Raw genomic sequence first — 12,283 nt, forward strand, 5'->3', positions numbered from 1 at the left:
GGTCGTATAACGTTATATTGCCTCAGTATATGAAGTATAACGTTATACACTATTACGATATAACGTATAACATTATATTGCATTACTATATGACGTATAACGTTATGAACTATTACGTTATAACGGATAACGTTATATTGCCTCACCATATGACGTATAACGTTTTGGTCTATGACGTTATAACACCTAACGTTATATTGCATCACTATAGGACGTATAACGGCATATTGCATCACTATATGACGTATAACGTTATATGCTATAGGTTATAACGTATAACGTTATATTGCATTACTATATGACGTATAACGTTTTGTACAATTACGTAATAAGGTATAACGTTATATTGCTTCACTATATGATGTTTAGCGTTTTGAACCACTACGCAATAACGAATAACTTTAATTGCATCAGTATATGATGTATAACGTTATGAACTATTACATTATAACGTGTAACGTTATATTGCATCACTACAGGACGTATATCGTTATATTGCATCACTATATGACGCATATCGTTATGAACTATTACGTTATAACGCATAACGGTATATTGCATCACGCATAGGACGTATAACGTTACATTGCATCATTATAGGACGTTTAACGTTGTATTGCATCACTATCGGACGTATAACGTTATATTGCATCACTATAGGACGTATAGCGTCATATACTATTGCGCTATAATGTATAACAGTATATTGCATCACTATATGACGTACAACGTTATGAACTATTACGTTGTAACGCATAACGTTGTATTGCATCACTATAGGACGTATAACGTTATATTGCATCACTATAGGACCTATAACGTTATATTGCATCACTATAGGACGTATAACGTTATATTGCATCACTATAGGACGTGTAATGTTATATTGCATCACTATTTGACGTATAACGTTTTGTACTATTACGTAATAACGTATAGCGTTACATTGCGTCACTATAGGGCGTATAACGTTATATTGCATCACCATGTGACGTATAACGTTTTGTACTATTACATAGTAACGTATAACGTTATATTGCATCACTATAGGACATATAACGTTATATTGCATCACTATAGGACGTGTAACGTTATGAACCATTACGTTATGACGCATAACGTTATATTGCATCACTATAGGACGTATAGCGTCATATACTATTGCGTTATAATGTATAACGTTATATTGCCTCACCATATGACGTATAACGTTATGATCTATGACGTTATAACACCTAACGTTATATTGCATCACTATAGGGCATATAACGTCTTATTGCATCCCTATATGACGTATACCGTTATATATTATTGCGCTATGAAGGAATAACTTTATATTGCATCACTACATGTTGTATAACGTTATATTACATTACTATAGGACGTAAACGTTATAAACTATTGTGTTATAATGTATAACGGTATATTGCACCACTATATGATGTATAACGTTATATTGCGTCACTATATGACGTATAACGTTTTGTACTGTTACGTAATAACGAATAACGTTATATTGCATCACTACATGATGTTTAGCGTTTTGAACCACTACGTAATAACGAATAACTTTAATTGCATCAGTATATGACGTATAACGTTATGAACTATTACATTATAACGTATAACGTTATATTGCATCACTATATGACGTATAACGTTATATTGCATCACTATATGACGTATAACGTTATACACTATTACGTTATAACGCATAACGTTATATTGCATCACTCTATGTCGTATAACGTTATATTGCATCACTCTATGACGTATAACGTTATATTGCATCACTCTATGACGTATAACGTTATATTGCATCACTATATGAATTATACCGTTTTGAAATATTACATTATAACGTATAACGTTATATTGCATGACCATGTGACGTATAACGTTTTGAACTAATACGTAATAGCGCATAAAGTTATATTGCATCACTATATGACGTATAACGCTATATTGCATCACTATAGGACGTATAGCGTCATATACTATTGCGTTATAATGTATAACGGTATACTGCATCACTATATGACGCATAACGTTATGACCTATTACGTTCTAACGCATAACGTTATATTGCATCACTAAATTAGTATAACGATATATTGCATCACAATAGGACGTATAACGTCATATTGCATCACTATATGACGTATAACGTAGTATGCTATACGTTATAACGTATAACGTTATATTGCATTACTATATGACGTTTAACGTTATGAACTATTACGTTATAACGCATACCGTTATATTGCGTCACCATATGACGTATAACGTTATGATCTATGACGTTATAACACCTAACGTTATATTGCATCACTATAGGACGTATAACGTCATATTGCATCACTATATGACGTATAACGTTTCGTACTATTACGTAATAACGAATAACGTTATATTGCTTCACTATATGATGTTTAGCGTTTTGAACCACTAGGTAATAACGAATAACTTTAATTGCATCAGTATATGACGTATAACGTTATGAACAATTACATTAAAGCGTATAACGTTATATTGCATCACTATAGGACGTATAACATTATATTGCCTCAGTATATGAAGTATAACGTTATACACTATTACGATATAACGTATAACATTATATTGCATCACTATAGGACGTATAACGTTATATGGTATTACGTTATAACGCATGACGTTATATTGCATCACTATAGGACGTGTAACGTTATATTGCATCACTATAGGACGTATAGCGTCTAATACTATTGCGTTATAATGTACAAAGGTATATTGCATCACTATATGACGTATAACGTTAAGAACTATTACGTTATAACGCATAACGCTATATTGCATCATGCATTGGACGTATATCGTTATATTGCACCACTATAGGACGTATAACGTTATATTGCATCACTATAGGACGTATAACGTTATATTGCATCTCTATAGGACGTGTAATGTTATATTGCATCACTATTTGACGTATAACGTTTTGTACTATTACGTAATAACGTATAGCGTTACATTGCATCACTATAGGACGTATAATGTTATATTGCATCACTATATCAAGTATACCGTTAGAAGCTACTACATTATAACGTATAACGTTATATTGCATCACCATGTGACGTATAAAGTTTTGTACTATGACGTAATATCGTATTACGAAATATTGCATCGCTATAGGACGTATAACGCTATATTGCATCACTACATGAAGTATACCGTTATGAACTATTACAGTAAACCGTATAACGTTATATTGCATCACCATGTGACGTATAACGTTTTGTACTATTACATCGTAACGTATAACGTTATATTGCACCACTATAGGACGTATAACGTTATATTGCATAACTATATGACGTATAACTTTATATGCTATACGTTATAACGTATAACGTTATATTGCATTACTATATGACGTATAACGTTATGAACTATTACGTTATAACGCATAACGTTATATTGCATCACTATAGGACGTATAACGTTATATTGCATTACTATATGACGTATAACGTTATGAACTATTACGTTAAAACGCATAACGTTATATTGCATCACTATATGACGTATAACGTTTTGTACTATTACGTAATAAGGTATAATGTTATATTGCATCACTATAGGACGTATATCGTTATATTGCATCACTATAGGACGTATAACGTTATATAATATTACGTTATGACGTATAACGCTATATTGCATCACTAAAGGAGTATAACGTTAAATTGCATTACTATATGACTATGACGTTATGACCTACTACGTTATAACGCATAACGTTATATTGCATCACTCTATGACGTATAACGTTATATTGCATCACTATATGAATTATACCGTTTTGAAATATTACATTATAACGTATAACGTTATATTGCATCACCATGTGACGTATAAAGTTTTGAACTAATACGTAATAACGTATAGCGTTACATTGCATCACTATATGAAGTATACCGCTATGAACTATTACGTTATAACGTATAACATTATGTTGCATCACTATAGGACGTATAACGTTATATATTAATACGTTATGACCAGAACGCTATATTGCATCACCATGTGACGTATAACGTTTTGTACTATTACGTAATAGCGCATAAAGTTATATTGCATCACTATATGACGTATAACGCTATATTGCATCACTATAGGAAGTATAGCGTCATATACTATTGCGTTATAATGTATAACGGTATATTGCATTACTATAGGACGTATAACGTTATATTGCATTACTATGTGACGTATAACGTTATGAACTATTACGTTAAAACGCATAACGTTATATTGCATCACTATATGACGCATAACGCTATATTGCATCACTATAGGACGTATAGCGTCATATACTATTGCTTTATAATGTATAACGGTATATTGCATTACTATAGGACGTATAACGTTATATTGCATAACTATATGACGTATAACGTTATATGCTATACGTTATAACGTATAACGTTATATTGCATTACTATATGACGTATAACGTTATGAACTATTACGTTATAACGCATAACGTTATATTGCATCACTATAGGACGTATAACGTTATATTGCATTACTATATGACGTATAACGTTATGTACTATTACGTTAAAACGCATAACGTTATATTGCATCACTATATGACGTATAACGTTATATTTCATCACTATAGGACGTATAGGGTCATATACTATTGCGCTATAATGTATAACGGTATATTGCATCACTATATGACGTACAACGTTATGAACTATTACGTTGTAACGCATGACGTTATATTGCATCACTATAGGACGTGTAACGTTATATTGCATCACTATAGGACGTATAGCATCTAATACTATTGCGTTATAATGTATAAAGGTATATTGCATCACTATATGACGTATAACGTTATGAACTGTTACGTTATAACGCATAACGGTATTTTGCATCATGCATAGGACGTATAACGTTATATTGCATCACTATAGGACGTATAACGTTATATTGCATCAATATAGGACGTATAACGTTGTGTTGCATCACTATAGGACGTGTAATGTTATATTGCATCACTATTTGACGTATAACATTTTGTACTATTACGTAATAACGTATAGCGTTACATTGCATCACTATAGGACGTATAACGTTATATTGCATCACTATATCAAGTATACCGTTATAAACTACTACATTATAACGTATAACGTTATATTGCATCACTATATCAAGTATACCGTTATAAACTACTACATTATAACGTATAACGTTATATTGCATCACCATGTGACGTATAAAGTTTTGTACTATTACGTAATATCGTATAACGAAATATTGCATCGCTATAGGACGTATAACGTTATATTGCATCACTATATGACGTATAACGTTATATGCTATACGTTATAACGTATAACGTAATATTGCATTACTATATGACGTATAACGTTATGAACTATTACGTTATAACGCATAACGTTATATTGCATCACTATAGGACGTATAACGTTATATTGCATTACTATATGACGTATAACGTTATGAACTATTACGTTAAAACGCATAACGTTATATTGCATCACTATATGACGCATATCGTTATGAACTATTTCGTTATAACGCATAACGTTATATTGCCTCACCATATGACGTATAACGTTATATAATATTACGTTATGATGTATAACGCTATATTGCATCACTAAAGGAGTATAACGTTAAATTGCATTACTATATGACTATGACGTTATGAACTACTACGTTATAACGCATAACGTTATAATGCATCACTATAGGACGTATAACGTTATATTGCATCACTATATGACGTATAACGTTATATGCTACTACGTTATAGCGCATAACGTTATATTGCATCACTCTATGACGTATAACGTTATATTGCATCACTCTATGACGTATAACGTTATATTGCATCACTCTATGACGTATAACGTTATATTGCATCACTATATGAATTATACCGTTTTGAAATATTACATTATAACGTATAACGTTATATTGCATCACCATGTGACGTATAACGTTTTGAACTAATACGTAATAACGTATAGCGTTACATTGCATCACTATATGAAGTATACCGTTATGAACTATTACGTTATAACGTATAACATTATGTTGCATCACTATAGGACGTATAACGTTATATACTATTACGTTATGACGTATAACGCTATATTGCATCACCATGTGACGTATAACGTTTTGAACTAATACGCAATAACGTATAACGTTATATTGCATCACTATATCAAGTATACCGTTATAAACTACTACATTATAACGTATAACGTTATATTGCATCACCATGTGACGTATCAAGTTTTGTACTATTACGTAATATCGTATAACGAAATATTGCATCGCTATAGGACGTATAACGTTATATTGCATCACTACATGAAGTATACCGTTATGAACTATTACATTATACCGTATAACGTTATATTGCATCACCATGTGACGTATAACGTTTTGTACTATTACATAGTAACGTATAACGTTATATTGCATCACTATAGGACGTATAACGTTATATTGCATAACTGTATGACGTATAACGTTATATGCTATACGTTATAACGTATAACGTTATATTGCATTACTATATGACGTATAACGTTATGAACTATTACGTTATAAGGCATAACGTTATACTGCGTCACTATAGGACGTATAACGTTATATTGCATTACTATATGACGTATAACGTTATGAACTATTACGTTAAAACGCATAACGTTATATTGCATCACTATATGACGCATATCGTTATGAACTATTACGTTATAACGCATAACGTTATATTGCCTCACCATATGACGTATAACGTTATATAATATTACGTTATGACGTATAACGCTATATTGCATCACTAAAGGAGTATAACGTTAAATTGCATTACTATATGACTATGACGTTATGAACTACTACGTTATAACGCATAACGTTATAATGCATCACTATAGGACGTATAACGTTATATTGCATCACTATATGACGTATAACGTTATATGCTACTACGTTATAGCGCATGACGTTATATTGCATCACTCTATGACGTATAACGTTATATTGCATCACTCTATGACGTATAACGTTATATTGCATCACTCTATGACGTATAACGTTATATTGCATCACTCTATGACGTATAACGTTATATTGCATCACTATATGAATTATACCGTTTTGAAATATTACATTATAACGTATAACGTTATATTGCATCACCATGTGACGTATAACGTTTTGAACTCATACGTAATAACGTATAGCATTACATTGCATCACTATATGAAGTATACCGTTATGAACTATTACGTTATAACGTATAACATTATGTTGCATCACTATAGGACGTATAACGTTATATAATATTACGTTATGACGTATAACGCTATATTGCATCACCATGTGACGTATAACGTTTTGTACTATTACGTAATAACGTATAAAGTTATATTGCATCACTATATGACGTATAACGCTATATTGCATCACCATGTGACGTATAACGTTTTGAACTAATACGCAATAACGTACAACGTTATATTGCATCACTATATGAAGTATACCGCTATGAACTATTACATTACAACGTATAACGTTATATTGCATGACTATAGGTCGTATAACGTTATATTGCCTCAGTATATGAAGTATAACGTTATACACTATTACGATATAACGTATAACATTATATTGCATCACTATAGGACGTATAACGTTCTATACTATTATGTTATTACGTATAACGCTATATTGCATCACTAAAGGAGTATAACGTTAAATTGCATTACTATATGACGTATGACGTTATGAACTACTACGTTATAACGCATAACGTTATATTGCATCACTATAGGACGTATAACGTTATATTGCATCACTATATGACGTATAACGTTATATGCTACTACGTTATAGCGCATAACGTTATATTGCATCACTCTATGACGTATAACGTTATATTGCATCACTCTATGTCGTATAACGTTATATTGCATCACTCTATGACGTATAACGTTATATTGCATCACTCTATGACGTATAACGTTATATTGCATCACTATATGAATTATACCGTTTTGAAATATTACATTATAACGTATAACGTTATATTGCATCACCATGTGACGTATAACGTTTTGAACTAATACGTAATAGCGCATAAAGTTATATTGCATCACTATATGACGTATAACGCTATATTGCATCACTATAGGACATATAGCGTCATATACTATTGCGTTATAATGTATAACGGTATACTGCATCACTATATGACGCATAACGTTATGACCTATTACGTCCTAACGCATAACGTTATATTGCATCACTAAATTAGTATAACGTTATATTGCATTACTATAGGACGTATAACGTTATATGCTATTACGTTATAACGTATAACGTTATATTGCATTACTATATGACGTTTAACGTTATGAACTATTACGATATAACGCATAACGTTATATTGCATCACGATAGGACGTATATCGTTATATTGCACCACTATATGGAGTATACCGTTATGAAATATTACATTATAACGTATAACGTTATATTGCATCACCATGTGACGTATAACGATATATTGCATCACAATAGGACGTATAACGTCATATTGCATCACTATATGACGTATAACGTAGTATGCTATACGTTATAACGTATAACGTTATATTGCATTACTATATGACGTTTAACGTTATGAACTATTACGTTATAACGCATAACGTTATATTGCCTCACCATATGACGTATAACGTTATGATCTATGACGTTATAACACCTAACGTTATATTGCATCACTATAGGACGTATAATGTCATATTGCATCACTATATGACGTATAACTTTTCGTACTATTACGTAATAACGAATATCGTTATATTGCTTCACTATATGATGTTTAGCGTTTTGAACCACTACGTAATAACGAATAACTTTAATTGCATCAGTATATGACGTATAACGTTATGAACTATTACATTATAACGTATAACGTTATATTGCATCACTATAGGACGTATAACATTATATTGCCTCAGTATATGAAGTATAACGTTATACACTATTACGATATAACGTATAACATTATATTGCATCACTATAGGACGTATAACGTTATATGCTATTACGTTATAACGTATAACGTTATATTGCATCACTATAGGACGTATAACGTTATATTGCATCACTATAGGACGTATAGCGTCATATACTATTGCGCTATAATGTATAACGGTATATTGCATCACTATATGACGTACAACGTTATGAACTATTACGTTATAACGCATAACGGTATATTGCATCATGCATAGGACGTATATCGTTATATTGCACCACTATAGGACGTATAACGTTATATTGCATCACTATAGGACGTATAATGTTATATTGCATCACTATAGGACGTGTAATGTTATATTGCATCACTATTTGACCTATAACGTTTTGTACTATTACGTAATAACGTATAGCGTTACATTGCATCACTATAGGACGTATAACGTTATATTGCATCACCATGTGACGTATAAAGTTTTGTACTATTACGTAATATCGTATAACGAAATATTGCATCGCTATAGGACGTATAACGTTATATTGCATCACTACATGAAGTATACCGTTATGAACTATTACAGTAAACCGTATAACGTTATATTGCATCACCATGTGCCGTATAACGTTTTGTACTATTACATCGTAACGTATAACGTTATATTGCACCACTATAGGACGTATATCGTTATATTGCATCACTATAGGACGTATAGCGTCTAATACTATTGCGTTATAATGTATAACGGTATATTGCATCACTATATGACGCATATCGTTATGAATTATTACGTTATAACGCATAACGTTATATTGCCTCACCATATGACGTATAACGTTATATAATATTACGTTATGATGTATAACGCTATATTGCATCACTAAAGGAGTATAACGTTAAATTGCATTACTATATGACTATGACGTTATGAACTACTACGTTATAACGCATAACGTTATAATGCATCACTATAGGACGTATAACGTTATATTGCATCACTATATGACGTATAACGTTATATGCTACTACGTTATAGCGCATAACGTTATATTGCATCACTCTATGACGTATAACGTTATATTGCATCACTCTATGACGTATAACGTTATATTGCATCACTCTATGACGTATAACGTTATATTGCATCACTATATGAATTATACCGTTTTGAAATATTACATTATAACGTATAACGTTATATTGCATCACCATGTGACGTATAACGTTTTGAACTAATACGTAATAACGTATAGCGTTACATTGCATCACTATATGAAGTATACCGTTATGAACTATTACGTTATAACGTATAACATTATGTTGCATCACTATAGGACGTATAACGTTATATACTATTACGTTATGACGTATAACGCTATATTGCGTCACCATGTGACGTATAACGTTTTGAACTAATACGCAATAACGTATAACGTTATATTGCATCACTATAGGACGTATAACGTTATATTGCATCACTATATGACGTACAACGTTATATGCTATACGTTATAACGTATAACGTTATATTGCATTACTATATGACGTATAACGTTATGTACTATTACGTTATAACGCATAACGTTATATTGCATCACTATAGGACGTATAACGTTATATTGCATAACTGTATGACGTATAACGTTATATGCTATACGTTATAACGTATAACGTTATATTGCATCACTATATGACGTATAACGCTATATTGCATCACTATAGGACATATAGCGTCATATACTATTGCGTTATAATGTATAACGGTATACTGCATCACTATATGACGCATAACGTTATGACCTATTACGTTCTAACGCATAACGTTATATTGCATCACTAAATTAGTATAACGTTATATTGCATTACTATAGGACGTATAACGTTATATGCTATTACGTTATAACGTATAACGTTATATTGCATTACTATATGACGTTTAACGTTATGAACTATTACGTTAAAACGCATAACGTTATATTGCATCACTACATGAAGTATACCGTTATGTACTATTACATTATACCGTATAACGTTATATTGCATCACCATGTGACGTATAACGTTTTGTACTATTACATAGTAACGTATAACGTTATATTGCATCACTATAGGACGTATAACGTTATATTGCATAACTGTATGACGTATAACGTTATATGCTATACGTTATAACGTATAACGTTATATTGCATCACTATATGACGTATAACGCTATATTGCATCACTATAGGACATATAGCGTCATATACTATTGCGTTATAATGTATAACGGTATACTGCATCACTATATGACGCATAACGTTATGACCTATTACGTTCTAACGCATAACGTTATATTGCATCACTAAATTAGTATAACGTTATATTGCATTACTATAGGACGTATAACGTTATATGCTATTACGTTATAACGTATAACGTTATATTGCATTACTATATGACGTTTAACGTTATGAACTATTACGTTATAACGCATAACGTTATATTGCATCACGATAGGACGTATATCGTTATATTGCACCACTATATGAAGTATACCGTTATGAAATATTACATTATAACGTATAACGTTATATTGCATCACCATGTGACGTATAACGATATATTGCATCACAATAGGACGTATAACGTCATATTGCATCACTATATGACGTATAACGTAGTATGCTATATGTTATAACGTATAACGTTATATTGCATTACTATATGACGTTTAACGTTATGAACTATTACGTTATAACGCATAACGTTATATTGCCTCACCATATGACGTATAACGTTATGATCTATGACGTTATAACACCTAACGTTATATTGCATCACTATAGGACGTATAATGTCATATTGCATCACTATATGACGTATAACGTTTCGTACTATTACGTAATAACGAATAACGTTATATTGCTTCACTATATGATGTTTAGCGTTTTGAACCACTACGTAATAACGAATAACTTTAATTGCATCAGTATATGACGTATAACGTTATGAACTATTACATTATAACGTATAACGTTATATTGCATCACTATAGGACGTATAACATTATATTGCCTCAGTATATGAAGTATAACGTTATACACTATTACGATATAACGTATAACATTATATTGCATCACTATAGGACGTATAACGTTATATGCTATTACGTTATAACGTATAACGTTATATTGCATCACTATAGGACGTATA

This window comes from Bombus terrestris, unplaced genomic scaffold, assembly GCF_910591885.1.
Source record: "Bombus terrestris unplaced genomic scaffold, iyBomTerr1.2, whole genome shotgun sequence".
Taxonomy (NCBI): domain Eukaryota; kingdom Metazoa; phylum Arthropoda; class Insecta; order Hymenoptera; family Apidae; genus Bombus; species Bombus terrestris.